Source organism: Budorcas taxicolor, chromosome 25 (genome assembly GCF_023091745.1).
Source record: "Budorcas taxicolor isolate Tak-1 chromosome 25, Takin1.1, whole genome shotgun sequence".
Classification (NCBI taxonomy): domain Eukaryota; kingdom Metazoa; phylum Chordata; class Mammalia; order Artiodactyla; family Bovidae; genus Budorcas; species Budorcas taxicolor.
In genome coordinates, this window is record NC_068934.1 from 31,822,917 (window position 1) to 31,838,791 (window position 15,875).

Here is a 15,875-nt window from a genome sequence, read left to right on the forward strand (position 1 = left end):
TATTTGCAAGGAAATTTAATCCACATGATTTTGATTCGTTGACACTTACAGTAATATAAGCAAATAGTGTTTCATAAGTGCTACTTGATTTCTGAGACATCTTCAAGCCATATTTTGCTGTGATCTTTTTTCTTGGTATAAGAAAGTTTATTTTTACAGGTTGGAAAGGGGGAAAGGGCTCAAATTTGAGCAGAAAATGTAGACCCTTAGCGTGGTAGGAGGGGATGAAAAGAAAACGTCTTTGAAACTCATGACAGCATAAGTACTGAGGGGTATCCTAGACAGGTAGATTGACCTTGACTTCCAGGTATACACTTTTGGGGTAAAGATTAACCTTTCAGCCAGCTTAATTAAGCCAATAGTGATAAGCAAGCTGATTTGCCTTCCCAATACCATCCTTCAGAAGTCCCACATAGACCATCAATGAGTCAATTAGAGATACAAGTCAAACTTATATAAATGGAAAGTGTGTTGATTTTGTGGCAATCATGTAGGTAGGTGAGCTCTTAGAGAGTGAGTCACTTTTGTGTTCTCTGTTGACCTGGGTGCCAAAGAGACTCAACCTAAACTGAATGGCTGTCAAGCTGCATCCCAGAGCAGTGACTCACTCACCCTCAAGGCTCACTCAGGGAAAACTTTGGCTCTGAAGACCACTAACCCTGGGAACTCCCCAGCTGAGAGGTGGGACTGGTGAGATTTAGAACTGCTGACTTGGAGTTGTGAGTCATGGGTGAGTGCCAACGAGCCAGCATAAATCATGTAAGCACTTGAATTTCATGGCCATTATTTATAATAGTGGGGTAATAGCCTAACTTTTATAGTAGACATTTATTCACAGATATAAAAATAAAGCATTATTAGAATTCTTTATCCTAAATTTAGACATTGAGAATTAGAAATTCAGGATAGCTGATCTCCCCCAGACTATAAATAAAGAGAAGAGCGATACAGCTGCTTAACCTAATATTTTGTTTCATATTTATGTGACCAAAAATCTGCAGTGGAAAGACACAAAATTTTAAATCAGTAAACCCAGATTAAGACCCAGATCTCCTGCTTACAAGTGATTTGATGCTGGGAAATGACAAAGCTTTCCATAGCTTCAGTTTTTCCAGTTGCGACACAACAAGTTTCATAGAGTTAATATCACAGTTCATTGATGTGCTTGAAAATCTTTAATTAACCATGAAACACTGTACTCATTTATTCTAAGAAATGTGTGTGCCCATTTTGGAGTCAAGACCTAGGCTTGAAACTTAGTGTGGTTAAAACTCAAGCATCTCAAGTTTTTCTTTTTTTATCTGTATAGGAACATTTTTTAAGATGCACGGTATTGCATTTCTATCTCTTTTCAGGCATTAACACTGTATATTTGCTTCACACCCCAAATTCACTACTCTCAATACAAAACACCACCTCCCCAACACCAAGATATCCAATGGCAGTTAGAAGAATAAAACTGCACACAATGAAGGTTCACACTTCCCAGAAGAAAGTCAATTCACTTTCTCTGTGCCAAGTCTCATAAGCTGCGCATTAATCTCTGCAGACTTGATTTCAAAAATGAAACTACATTTAGAAAGGAAACAAATTCTACCAGCCATTTGTTGGAAGCTAAAATCATTCTGTGTCTTGAATGTTTTAAATTTATTTATTTATTTGGACAGGGAAAGTTGCATATTTGAACCACATGCAAATCCAACTGGAATATGTTAGTTTTGAATGTGCCAGAGTTCCTAGAGGGCTTCAAAAATCCAAAGATGTAGTCAGTCACCCCAGCTTTAGGCGATCTGAATGTCTTGGCTCCTGGTAAGGGTACAAAACAAAATGTAACTTGTTCTTCCACCCTATCCACTGGCATCTATCCTCATCGCAGGAGCTAGTTTGGCTTACTCTATGGAGATTGAGTAAGACCACCAGGGGCTAGGAGAAGGTTGGAAACTACTGGCTTGAGGACGAGAATGGAAGAGTGAGTTGAGCACTCAGTAAGTTGAGTGCTTGAGAAAACATGGCTGCTTAGCTCAGTTCCAAGATCAGCAATCGATACCATGCTCCTCTGTTAAGAGGGAATTCAGACTAGATGATTTCAAAGATCTTTTCTACATCTAACATTCAATGAGCTTTAAAATTCTTGAACTAGGTGGCCATGAGTAACTATAATCACTGGGCCCAGAGGAAGACAAATAAATGTAAAATATTTCAATATTTGGAAGTTTGGACAAGAGAAACAAAAACACAAGAAGGAAACACTCTACCATTTCAAAGCAGTAGTGAATTTGACCTAAAACGGGCTCTGAACCTGGCCAAATTAGCAGCATCTTCTCCCTAAGGTAGACATTTCAGTAGTAAATATGGAAAAATTAGTGTATTGGTCAGGGTTCTCCAGGAAAAAAAAAACAATGACAAGAAAATACATGCACACACACATGTTCACACACACATATACACATATACACAATGTTTATTTATTTATTTACTAACTTTTTCCTTTTACATTTTTTTATTTTAAGAAATTGGCTCATCACACAATTGTGGGGGCTGGCAAGTCTGTTTAGGGCAGCTTTATTCATAATGGCCAAATACTGCTGCTGCTGCTGCTAAGTCGCTTCAGTCATGTCTGACTCTGTGCGACCCCATAGATGGCAGCCCACCAGGCTCTACCATCCCTGGGATTCTCCAGGCAAGAACACTGGAGCAGGTTGCCGTTTCCCTCTCCAATGCGTGAAAGTGAAGTTGCTCATTCATGTCTGACTCATAGCGACCCCATGGACTGCAGCCTACTAGGCTCCTCCATCCATGGGATTTTCCAGGCAAGAGTACTGGAGTGGGGTGCCATTGCCAAATACTAGAACACCCCAACTGCCTTCAGTGGATAAAAGTTTAAAACACCTGTGTGTCTTGGCCATGGAGTACTACTCAGCAAGTCAAAAAGAACAAACTACTGATACATGGGACATCTTGTATCCAAGTAAAGATGCTGAGTGAAGACAGCCAGTTTCAAATCACATACTGTGTGATTCTATTTACATATGTAACATTCTCTAGGTCTGTATATAACATGCTGGGGGCAGGGGGAGGGGAATGTGGCTATAAAGGAGCAACACAGGATCTTTGCGGCCACAGAACACTTCTGGGTGTGATATTAAACCATGGTTTTACAAGGCGTCACCACTGATGGAAACTAGGTAAAGGGGGCGTGGGATCTCCCTGAATGGTTTCTTAACAGCTGCTTGTGATCTGTATTTATCAGAATAAAAATTTAACTTAAAAATTTAAGTTGACACAGCAAAGAAAATCATAAGCAAAACAAAAAGATAACCTACAGACTGGGAGAAAATATCTGCAAGTGATGCAACTGACAAGGGCTTAATGTCCAAAATATACAAACAGCTGTTACAATTCAATAACAACAGCAACAACAACAATAATCAAAAACTGGGCAGAAGACCTAGATGTTTCTACAAATGGCCAATAGGCACATGAGAAGATGCTCAACATGGCTAGTTATTAGAGAACTGTAAATAAAAATAATAACGAGGTGCCACCTCGTATCACTCAGAACAGCCATCATTAAAATGTGTACAAATAATAAATTATGGAAACCGCACGGAGAAAAAGGAACTTTCTTACACTGTCAAAAGGAATGTAAATTGGTGCAGCCAATGGAATACTACTCAGCCATAAAAAAGAATGAAATAATGCCATTTGCAGCACCATCAGTTCAGTTCAGTTCAGTTGCTCAGTCATGTCAGACTCTTTGCAACCCCATGAATCGTAGCACGCCAGGCCTCCCTGTCCATCACCAACTCCTGGAGTTCACTCAAACTCAGGTCCATCGAGTCAGTGATACCACCCAGCCATCTCATCCTCTGTCGTCCCCTTCTCCTCCCGCCCCCAATCCCTCCCAGCATCAGTCTTTTCCAATGAGTCAACTCTTCACATGAGGTGGCCAAAGTACTGGAGCTTCAGCTTTAGCATCATTCCTTCCAAAGAAATCCCAGGGTTGATCTCCTTCAGAATGGACTGGTTGGATCTCCTTGCAGTCCAAGGGACTCTCAACAGTCTTCCCCAACACCACAGTCCAAAAGCATCAATTCTTTGGTGCTCAGCCTTCTTCACAGTCCAACTCTCACATCCGTACATGACCACAGGAAAAACCATAGCCTTGCCTAGGCGGACCTTAGTCGGCAAAGTAGCGTTTCTGCTTTTTAATATGCTGTCTAGGTTGGTCATAACTTTTCTTCCAAGGAGCAAGCGTCTTTTAATTTCATGGCTGCAATCACCATCTGCAGTGATTTTGGAGCCCCCAAAAATAAAGTCTGACACTGTTTCCACTGTTTCCCCATCTATTTCCCATGAAGTGATGGGACTGGATGCCATGATCTTTGGCAACATAGATAAGCCTAAAGATTATCATACTAAGTGAACTAAGTCAGAAAGAGAAAGACAAATACCATACGATATCACTTCTATGTGGAACCTACAATACAACCACAAATGAATCTATTTACAAAATAAAAACAGACTCACAAATAAAAAGAAAAGACGTATGGTTGGCAAGGGGTAGAGGGATGGGGGCAGGGAAGGACTGGGAGTTGGGGATTAGCAGGTACAAACTGTTATGTACAGTATGCATAAACAACAAGGACCTACTGTATAGCACAGTGAACTGTATTCAATATCTTGTGATTAACTATCATGGAAGTGTTAGTCACTCACTCAGTCTTGTCCAACTCTTTGTGATGCCATGGACCGTAGCTTTCAGGCTCCTCTATCCATGGGAGTTCTCCAGGCAAGAATACCGGAATGGGTCGCCATTCCCTTCTCCAGGAGGTCTTCCTGACCCAGGAATTGAACCCAGGTCTCCTGCATTGCAGGTGGGTTCTTTACCAGCTGAGTCACCAGGGAAGCCTCCAATACATTTGAAGTGTTTATTTAAAGCTGGAAATTCACCCTAGGGGACAGAAGGATGTGAAAGGAAAAGACACCATAATTAAGCCGTCCTTGGAAATGATGAGGTTTTTTTTTTTTTTCTTTTCTCTCTCAAACACCTGTAATGTAATGTAACGAGTTTCCATTAAAGTCACTTTAATGTAACTTCAAGCCTAAACATTCTGGGAGGTAAATGGTCTGGGAGCTATGAGGGACGAGAGGCAGGATGCACCCTGGGACGAGTGGAGGAGCACTGGGGTCTGGCCACTCCACCGACTCTACAGCAGGGTCTCGGACACAAGAGCTCTGAGCAGCTGGAAGACAAATGACTCCTCAGGTTCCCGCGTGAAGGCCCCATGCATGTCACGAATGGGCATCCCTGAGAGTATCTCTGAACAGGGCTGGGCAAAGCCATTCCACAGTCTGGCTCAAGACAGTGGCCCAGAGAAGCAGTGCCCAAGTCTCGAGGCCACAGAAGTCCCTCTTGTCTAGTGGAGCACCTGACACCACACAAGTAAGACACGTGGCCAGTCTCAGAGAAAGAGGGACTTGCCACTGGGGTGAAAACCCTGGCAGGAGCTGATGCCAGAACCCACAACTCTCAACTCTCAACTCTCAGTGAACTTAATTTAAAATGAAAAAGAACATACAAGTATAACTGAGTCACTCTGTTGTACAACGGAAATAAAATACAGCCCTGTAAATCAAGTATGGTCCAAATTAAAGTTTAAAAAAAAAATAGTTGGGTATATCCATGTGGATCTACTTACAGATTTTCTGTTCTGTTCTCTGCTGAACTGTCTGTTGTTATTCACTTTACTAAGTCATGTCTGACTTTGCGACCCCACAGACTGCAGCATGCCAGGCTTCCCTGTCTTCCACTATCTCCTGGAAATTGCTCAAACTCATGGCCATCAAGTCGGTGATGAATTGTCTGCCACTGCACTAGTTCCACGTGGTCTTGATGACTCTAGCTTCACTGATGGTGGTGGTGGTTTAGTCGCTAAGTCGTGTCTGACTCTTGCGATCCCATGAACTGTAGCTTGTCAGGCTCCTCTGTCCATGGGATTCTACAGGCAAGAATACTGGAGTGGGTTGCCATTTCCTTCTCCAGGGGATCTTCCTGACCCGGGAATCGAAGCCGGGTCTCCTGCATTGCAGCCAGATGATTTACCAACTGAGCTATGAGGGAAGCCAAGTGATTCCCTTTCACTTTATTCTTTACTTTCAAGATTGTTTTAGCTAGTCTACGCTAGAGCCTTTCCATATAAATTTTCTAATAAGCTTATCATGTCCACAAATATGCAGACATAACTATGAGTAAAATGGATAACCAATGGAGACCTACTGAACAGCACAAGGAACTCTGTTCAATGTTATGTGGCAGCTTGGATGGGAGGGGAATTTGGGGGAGACTATATACATGTATCAGAGAAGGCAATGGCACCCCACTCCAGTACTCTTGCCTGGAAAATCCCATGGACAGAGGAGCCTAGAAGGCTGCAGTCCATGGGGTCGCTGAGGGTCGGACACGACTGACCGACTGCACTTTCACGCATTGGAGAAGGAAATGGCAACCCACACCAGTGTTCTTGCCTGGAGAATCCCAGGGACGGGGGAGCCTGGTGAGCTGCCGTCTATGGGGTCGCACAGAGTTGGACATGACTGAAGTGACTTAGCATAGCATAGCATAGCATAGCATATGCATGTATATGTATGGCTGAGTCCCTTTGCCATCCACCTGAAACTACCATGACATTGTTAATCGGCTATACCCCAATATAAAATAAAAAGTTTGAAAAAAAAAAAAGGTTTGAAAAAAGATTGTTTTAACTAGTCTAGGCTAGTGCCTTTCCCTGCAAATTTTTATAAGCTTGTATATGTCTTGCTGGGATTTAGACAGCAATTATTATAATAATTAAATTTTCTATAATAACATAATTATATTAAACCTATAGATCAATATGAGGAGAATTGTTGTCTTTATTCTGAAGAGGATTTTGTAAATTATTATTTTGGCATTCCTTGGAGTTTTCTGTGTACATAATTGTGCCATCTGAAAATGGAGACAGTTTTATCTCTGCCTTTCAAAATTGCCTTTAAAAATTGTTTTGCCTTACTATAATGGCTAGAACTTCCAGTGATAAACTGATTAGGAGCAGTGGGCAGACATTCCTATTTTGTTCCTAATCTTAGCTTCCTTATCAGTTTAGCGGGAAAGTTATTTACCAATAACTATGATGTTAGCTGACAGATATTTTAAAAATTTTTCTTGACGCAGCTGAAATTCTCTTTTTTTCTTATATTTCTGAGATTGTTTCCCATGAATGAATTTTGGGTTTCCTCAAATATGTTTTCTATACTGATTATTATGATCATTTGGTTATTATTTTTAATCTATTGATATGGTGTATTATGCAGTCTGATTTTTTGAATGTTGACTCAGCTTTATATACCTAGAATAAAGCCCACTGAGTCGTGGTATATAATTCCTTTTATACTTATGATATGTTAATACTTATTTTTTAATTCATTTTTTTATTGAAGGATAATTGCTTTACAGAATTTTGTTTTCTGTCAAACCTCAGCATGAATCAGACATAAGTATACATATATCCCCTCCCTTTTGTACCTCCCTCCCATCTCCCTTGCATCCCACCCCTCTAGGTTGATACAGAGTTTCCTGAGCCATATACCAAATTCCCGTTGCTATCTATTTTACATATGGTGATATAATACTCTTTCTAGATTCCATATATATGTGTTAGAATATGATATTTATCTTTCTCTTTCTGACTCACTTCACTCTGTATAATAGGTACCGGGTTCATCCACCTCAACAGAACTAACTCAGATGCATTCCCTTTTATGGCTGAGTAATATTCCATTGTGTATATGTACCACCACTTCTTTATCCATTCATCTGTCAATGGACATGTAAGTCGCCTTCATGTTCTAGCTATTGTAAATAGTGCTGCAATGAACGATGGGATATATGTGTCTTTTTCAACCTTGGTTTCCTCAGAGTATATGCCTAGGAGTGGGATTGCTGGGTCATATGGTTGTTTTGTTCCTAGTTTTTTAAGGAATCTCCATACTGTCTTCCTTAGTGGCTGTATCAATTTACATTCCCACCAACAGTGCAAGAGCATTCCCTTTTCTCCACATCCTCTCCAGCATTTTATTATTTGCAGACTTTTTGAAGAGAGTCATTCTGACCAGCGTGAGGTGATTCTCACTGTGGTTTTGATTTGCATTTCTCTAATAATGAGCAATGCTGAACATCTTTTATCTGTTTGTTAGCCATCTGTATGTCTTCTTTGGAGAAATGTCTGTTTAGGTCTTTTCCCCACTTTTGATCATGTTGTTTTTCTGGTATTGAGTTGTATGAACTGCTTGTATATTTTGGAATTTAATCCTTTGTCAGTTGTTTCATTTGCTATTATTTTCTCCCATTCTGAGGGTTGTCTTTTCACCTTGCTTATAGTTTCCTTTGCTGTGCAAAAGCTTTTAAGTTTAATCAGGTCCCACTCGTTTACTATTGCTTTTATTTCCATTACTCTAGGAGGTAGTTCATGGAGGATCTTGCTTTTATTTATGTCATCAAGTGTTCTGCCTATGTTTTCCTCTCAGAGTTTATAGTTTCTGGTCTTACATTTAGGTCTTTAATCCATTTTGAGTTTGTGTTTGTGTATGGTGTTAGGAAGTGTTCTAATTTCATTCCTTTACATATAGCTGCCCAGTTTTCCCAATACCATTTATTGAAGAGGCTGTATTTGCCCCATTGTGTATTCTTGCCTCCTTTGTCAAAAATAAAGTTCCCATAGGTGCATGGGTTTATTTCTGGGCTTTCTATCTTGCTCCATTAGTCTATATTTCTGTTTGTGTGCCAGTACCATACTGCCTTGATGACTGTAGCTTTGTAGTATAATCTGAAGTCAGGAAGGTTGTTTCCTCCAGCTCCATTCTTCTTTCTCAAGACTGCTTTGGCTATTTGGGGTTTTTTTGTGTTTCCATATGAATTGTGAAATTTTTTGTTCTACTTCTGTGAAAAATGTCATTGGTAATTTGAATGGGATAGCATTGAATCTGTAGATTGCATTTGGTATTATAGTCATTTTCACAGTATTGATTCTTCCTACCAAGGAACATGGAATATCTCTCCATGTGTTTATGTCATCTTTGATTTCTTTCATCAGTGTCATATAATTTTCTATGTACAATTCTTTTCTCTCCTTGCTGTTGCTGCTGCTGCTAAGTCACTTCAGTCATGTCCGACTCTGTGCAATCCCATAGACGGCAGCCCACCAGGCTCCCCCGTCCCTGGGATTCTCCAGGCAAGAACACTGGAGTGGGTTGCCATTTCCTTCTCCAATGCATGAAAGTGAAAATGAAAGGGAAGTCGCTCAGTCGTGTCTGATTCTTAGTGACTCCATGGACTGTAGCCTACCGGGCTCCTCCATCCATGGGATTTTCCAGGCAAGAGTACTTGAGTGGGGTGCCATTGCTTAGGTAAGCTTATTCATAGATATTTAATTCTTTTTGTTGCAATGGTGAATGGGGTTGATTCCTTAATCTCTCTTTCTGATTTTTCGTTGTTAATATATAGAAATACAAGTGATTTCTGTACATTGATTTTGATTTGCTCTAGCAGTTTTCTGATACTATCTTTAGGGTTTTCTATGTATAGTATCATGTCACCAGCAAAGAGTGAGAGCTTTACTTTTTCTTTTCTGATCTAGATTCCTTTTATTTCTTTTTCTTCTCTGATTGCTGTAGCTAAGACTTCCAGAACTATGTTGAATAATAGTGGTGAAAGTGGACACCCTTGTCTTGTTCCTGATCTTACAGGGAATGCTTTCAGTTTTTCACCATTGAGAATAATGTTTGCTGTAGGCTTATTATGCATGGCCTTTACTATGTTGAGGTAGGTTCCTTCTATGCCCATTTTTTGAAGCGTTTTAATCATAAATGGGTGCAGAATTTTGTCAAAGTCTTTTTCTGCATCTATTGAGATTATCATATACTTTTCATCTTTCATTTTGCTAATATGGTGTGTCACACTGATCGATTTGCATATATTGAAGAATCCTTGCATTCCTGGAGTAAACACAACTTGATCATGGTGTATGAGCTTTTTGATGTGTTGCTGAATTTTGTTTGCTAAAATTTTGTTGAGGATTTTTGCATCTATGTTTATCAGTGATATCAGCCTGTAGTTTTCTTTTTTTGTGTTGTCTTTGTCTGGTTTTGGTATCGGGATGGCCTCATAGAATGAGTTTGGAAGTGTTCCTTTCTCTGCAATTTTTTGAAAGAGTTTTAGAAGGATAGGCATTAGCTCTTCTCTAAATGTTTGATAAAATTCTCCTGTGAAGTCATCTGGTCCTGGGGTTTTGTTTTTTGGGAGATTTTTGATCACAGCTTCAATTTCAGTGCTTGTAATTGGGTTGTTCATAATTTCTACTTCCCGGTTCAGTCCTGGAAGACTGAACTTTTCTAAGAATCTGTCCATTTCTTCCAGGTTATCCATTGTATTGCCATGTAGTTGTTCATAACAGTCTCTTATAATCCTTTGTATTTCTGCATTGTCTGTTGTAACCTCTCCTTTTTAATTTCTAATTTTGTTGATTTCATTCTTCTCTTTTTTTCTTGATGAGTCTGGCTAAAGGTTTGTCAATTTTGTTTATCTTCTCAAAGAACCAGGTTTTAGTTTTATTAATCTTTACTATTTTTTCTTTCATCTCTTTTTCATTTATTTCTGCTCGGATCTTCATGGTTTCTTTCTTTCTTTCTACTAATTTTGAGATTTTTTTGTTCTTTTTTTTTCCAGTTGTTTTAGGTGTAAAGTTAGGTTGTCTATTCAATGTTTTTTCTTGTTTCTTGAGGTGAGACTTTATTGCTATAAACTTCCCTCTTAGGACTGCTTTGCTGCATCCCATAGGTTTTGAGTTGTCATGTTTTCATTGTCATTTGTTTCTAGAAATTTTTTTATTTCCTCTTTGATTTCTTCAGTAAACTGTTGGTTATTTAGAAACGTGTTGTTTAGTCTCTGTGTGTTTGTGTTTCCTACAGTTTTTTTCTTGTAATTGATATCTGGTCTCATAGTGCTGTGGTTGGAGATGTTTGATATGATTTCAATTTTCTTAAATTTACTGAGGTTTGATTTATGACCCAAGATGTGGTCTATCCTGGAGAATGTTCCATGCGCACTTGAGAAGGTGTATTCTTCTGCATTTGCATGGAATGTCCTGAAGATATCAATGAAATCCATCTCATCTAATGTATCATTTAAGACTTGTATTTCCTTATTAATTTTCTGTTTTGATGATCTGTCCTTTGGTGTTGAGTGGAATGTTAAAGTCTCCTACTATTATTGTGTTACTTTCAATTTCTCCTTTTATGTCTGTTAGTGTTTATCTTATGTAGTGAGGTGCTCCTATGTTGACTGCATAGATACTTACAATTGTTATGTCTTCCTCTTGGACTGATCCCTTGATCTTTATGTAGTATCCTTCCTTATCTCTTGTAATCTTCTTTATTTTAAGGTCTATTTTGTCTGATATGGGACTTCCCTGATGGCTTAGATGTTAAAGCATCTGCCTACAATGTGGGAGACCTGGGTTCGATCCCTGGGTTGGGAAGATCCCCTGGAAAAGGAAATGGCAACCCACTCCAGTACTCTTGCCTCGAGAATCCCATGGATGGAGGAGCCTGGTGGGCTAAAGTCCATGGGGTCGCAAAGAGTCGGACACGACTGAGCAACTTCACTTTCACTTTATCCAATATGAGGATTGCTACTCCAGCTTTCTTTTGCCTCCCATTTGTATGGAATATATTTCTCCATCCTCTCACTTTCAGTCTATATGTGTCTTGAGGCCTGAAGTGGGTTTTTGTAGACAGCATATATATGGGTCTTGTTTTTGTATCCATTCAGCCACTCTGAATGGTTGGAGCATTTAACTCATTTACATTTAAAGTAATTATTGATATATATGTTCCTATTGCCATTTTCTTTATTGTTGGGGTTGATTTTATAGATTTTTTTCTTCTCTTGTATTTCTTGACTATGTAAGCCCGTCTAACATTTGTTGTAAAACTGGTTTGGTGGTACCGAATTGTCTTAACTTTTGCTTGTCTGCAAAGCTTTCTGTTTCTCCATCAATTTTGAATGAGACCCTTGCCAGGTACAGTAATCTTGGTTGTAGGTTTTTCCCTTTCAGCACTTTAAATATATCCTGCCATTCCCTTCTGGCTTGCAGAGTTTCTGCTGAAACATCAGCTCTTAAACCTATGGGGTTTCTCTTGTATGTTACTTGTTGCTCCTCCCTTGCTGCTTTTAATAGTCTTTGTTTGTGTTTAGTCTTTGTTAGTTTGATTAGTATGTGTCTCCCCAAGGAGAAATACTCCTTGTTTCTCCTGTATGGGACTCTTTGTGCCTCTTGGACTTGATTGACTATTTCCTTTTCCATTTTGGGGAAATTTTCAACTATAATCTCTTCAAAAATTTTCTCATATCCTTTCTTTTTCTGTTCTTCTGGGACCCCTATGATTTGAATGTTGGTGTGTTTGATATTGTCCCAGAGGTCTCTGAGACTATCCTCAGTTCTTTTCATTCTTTTCATTTTATTCTGCTCTTCAGAAGTTATTGCCACCATTTTATCTTCAAGCTCACTGATTCGTTCTTCTGCTTCAGATATTCTGCTATTGATTCCTTCTAGAGTATTTTTTTATTTCAGTAATTGTGTTGTTTGTCTCTGCATGTTTATTCTTTCATTCTTCTAGGTCTTTGTTAATTGATTCTTACATTTTCTCCATTTTGCTTTCAAGATTTTTGCTCATCTTTACTATCATTATTCTGAATTCTTTTTCAGGTAGTTTGCCTGTTTCTTATTCATTTATTTGGACTTCTGTGTTTGTAGTTTGTTCCTTCATTTGTGTAGTATTTATCTGCTTTTCCTCTGCCCTTTTTTCTTTTTTTTTAACCTTACTGTGTTTGAGGTCTCCTTTTCCCAGGCTTCAAGGTTGAATTCTTTCTTCCTTTTGTTTTTTTCCCTATCAGGTTGGGCCAGTGGTTTGCATAATCTAAACGAAGATCATGGCATCTGGTCCCATCACTTCATGGGAAATAGATGGCGAAACAGTGGAAACAGTGGCAGACTTTATTTTGGGGGGCTCCAAAATCACTGCAGATGGTGACTGCAGCCATGAAATTAAAAGACGCTTACTCCTTGGAAGAAAAGTTATGACCAACCTAGATAGTATATTCAAAAGCAGAGACATTACTTTGCCGACTAAGGTCCGTCTAGTCAAGGCTATGGTTTTTCCTGTGGTCATGTATGGATGTGAGAGTTGGACTGTGAAGAAGGCTGAGTGCTGAAGAATTGATGCATTTGAACTGTGGTGTTGGAGAAGACTCTTGCGAGTCCCTTGGACTGAAAGGAGATCCAACCAATCCATTCTGAAGGAGATCAACCCTGGGATTTCTTTGGAAGGAATGATGCTAAAGCTGAAACTCCAGTACTTTGGCCACCTCATGAGAAGAGTTGACTCATTGGAAAAGCCTCTGATGCTGGGAGGGATTGGGGGTAGGAGAAGGGGATGACAGAGGATGAGATGGCTGGATGGCATCATGGACTAGATGGACGTGAGTCTGAGTGAACTCTGGGACATGGTGATGGACAGGGAGGCCTTGGCATGCTGCGATTCATGGAGTCGCAAAGAGTTGGACACAGCTGAGAGACTGAGCTGACTGAACTGAACTGAAGATGAGATTTGTGCTGAGTTTTTGTTCGTTTGTTTTTCCTCTGATGGGCAAGGCTGAGTGAGATGGTAATCCTGTCTGCCAATGATTGGGTTTGTATTTTTGTTTGGTTTGTTGTTTAGCTGAGGCATCCTGCACAGGGTGCTACTGGTGGTTGGGTGATGCCCAGTCTTGTATTACAGTGGTTTCCCTTGTGTGAGTTCTCACTATTTGATACTCCCTAGGGTTAGTTCTCTGGTAGTCTAGGGTCTTGGAGTCAGTGCTCCCACCCCGAAGGCTCAGGGCTTGCTCTCTGATCAGGAACAAAGATTCCACAAGTGGCTTATTATGGCATTAAGTGAGATTTTTAAAATATCTAAAAATGAGAAACCAAAGAGGAACCCCAGACAAATGGCAGTTACAAAATCAGGCAAATAATAATTAAAATAATGGAATATACACATATACATATATACCCTTGAGAAAAGTCAAAACAGTCCAACAAAAATAAAGTACAATAGATTGACCTGGAGAACAAAGGAAATCAAAAATTATATTTACCAGTTAAGAACAAAACTAACTAAAGCACAAACTAGAAAATAAAACTAAAGCAAGGGGCCAAGTGGGGAATAAAGAAATGAAGGCATAACTAACAAATATGCTGAGAGGAAAGGAAAGAAAGAGAAGAAAGAAAGAATAGATATGCAAAGTTAAACAGAGGTAGATGAGAAGATTTATATATATTAAGGATTAATTGCAAGGGGGAAAGAGCAGTAGGAAAGGCAAACAAAGGAATAAATGTAGAAAAAATATAATAGGTTTAAAAAATTAAAAATGAAAATTATAAAAATAAGAAAAGATGAAAAAAAAAGGAAGAAGAAAGAAAAAAAGAAAAGGAAAACTCCACAGAACTACAAAAATCCAACTAGATGCAGAGGTTTATAACAACAATAAAAAGTGTGACTGAATATACACACATACATATACACCACCCATAAGCAAAATCTACACAGTCTAACAAAAATAAAGTACAATAGATTGACCCAGTGAAGAAAGGAAACCCAAAATTATAGCTACCAGAATGGAACTAACTAAAGCACAAACTGGAAAACAAAACTAAAGCAAGGTGCCAGTTGGGAATAAAGCAATGAAAATAAAACTAACCAATATGTTGAGACTGAAGGAAAGAAAGAAAAGAAAGAATAGATATGCAAAGTTAAATATAGGTAAATAAAGAAGATTTGTATATATTAAAGATTCACTGCAAGGGGAAAAGAATAGCAGGAAAAGCAAACAAAGGAATAAATGTAGAAAAAGTAATAATAGGTTTAAAAAATTAAAATTAAAAAAAGAGAGTAAAAAAACAATACACTCCCCAGAACGGCAAAAGCCCAACATAGAGGCAGAGGTTTATAACAACAATAAAAATGTGACTGAGGGGAAAAAAAAAGGCTCAAAAGCTTAGTTAGATTTCATAGTGCCAAAAAAACCCACAGCTACAACAGAGACAGGGGTGGGGGTAACGGCAGGGGGGTGAGGTGGTGGAGGAAAAAAAGAAAAAAAATCCAAAAGAATCTACAGAACAAGTCAAAACATAAGAATAACAAATGTTTTTCTTGAGTCACTGCTGTAAGTTTCCTTTCCCTCACTGGGAGTCACAGTCCACCTCACCTCCATAGGATGCCTGCTAACCCTGTGCTGATCTCGGGACCTGCTGTGGGGGCAGCTCAGATTCTAATCTGGTCCTGCTTCGCTGTGTTCTTGCCTCCAATGTCCACAGCTATCAGAACTAGTGCGTTTTCTTTTGTGGGAGCTCTCAATGACCTTTTACATATTCCACAGACACAGAGTCTACCTAGTTGATCGTGTGGATTTAATCTGCAGCTTGTACAGCTGGTGGGAGGGTTTCGGGTCTTGTTCCTTAGTCACACAGCCCCTGGGTTTCAATTGTGGTTTTATTTCCACCTCTGGATATGGGTCATCCACTGGGGTTTGCTCCTGAGGCTGCCCTGGAGGACTTGGGTTTGCCCCTGTGAGGGCCAGGTGTGGAGGTGGTGCAGCTGCCTGGGTCACAGGGTTCTGGTAGCACCAGGTACTCAGGGGAGTTGGTGGCTAGGGCAGCAGGAAATACAGTGCTCTAGAAGGGTATGGCAACCAGTATTGGCCAATACACTCCAGTATTCTTGCCTGGAGAGCCCCCCTC